Raw genomic sequence first — 751 nt, 5'->3', positions numbered from 1 at the left:
ATATATATATATATATATATATATATAAATACATACAGATATACGTAGATATATATTAATACATACACATAAACACACACAGGCACCCACATATATATTTATATTTAGATATGTATTTGTGTGCGTATGTGTATGCTTGTGTATGAATGTTTGTGTGTGTGTGTGTGCGTGCGTACGATGTGTGTGTAAATGTATGTACATTCGTATGTATGAATATATGTAAGCAAACATACATATGAGCATTGAAACCTAGAAACATACATGCATACATATATATATAGATTCTCCCCCCTTTCTCTCGCTGTCTATCTATGTATCTATATCGGTCTATCTATCTACGTATATATAAATTGAGAGAGAGAGATAGAGAGAGATAGAGAGAGAGAGAAATAGAGAGAGTAAGAGAGGGTCATAGTGCTGCTCTTTAAATATATGCACACACATATATATGTATGTATATAAGAAATCATATACGCAAATATATATGTATGTATATAAGACATTATATACGCTCATATGTATAGTCACACGTATGCATATGTAAAAGAAAATCATGATTGGGTGTGTGGTAAGAAGCTTCCTTCACAACAACATGGTTCAGAGTTCAGTCGCACAGTGTGGTACCTTTGGCAAGTGTCTTCTATCATAGCCTCCAGCTGACGAAAACCGTGTGAGTGGATTTGCTAGACAAAGACTGAAAGAAGCCCTTTGTATATATATACATATATATATATATATATATATATATATA

The sequence above is a fragment of the Octopus bimaculoides genome, chromosome 8 (genome assembly GCF_001194135.2).
Source record: "Octopus bimaculoides isolate UCB-OBI-ISO-001 chromosome 8, ASM119413v2, whole genome shotgun sequence".
Classification (NCBI taxonomy): domain Eukaryota; kingdom Metazoa; phylum Mollusca; class Cephalopoda; order Octopoda; family Octopodidae; genus Octopus; species Octopus bimaculoides.
The sequence above is the reverse complement of the archived record's forward strand: the minus strand, read 5'-3'. Positions refer to the sequence as shown.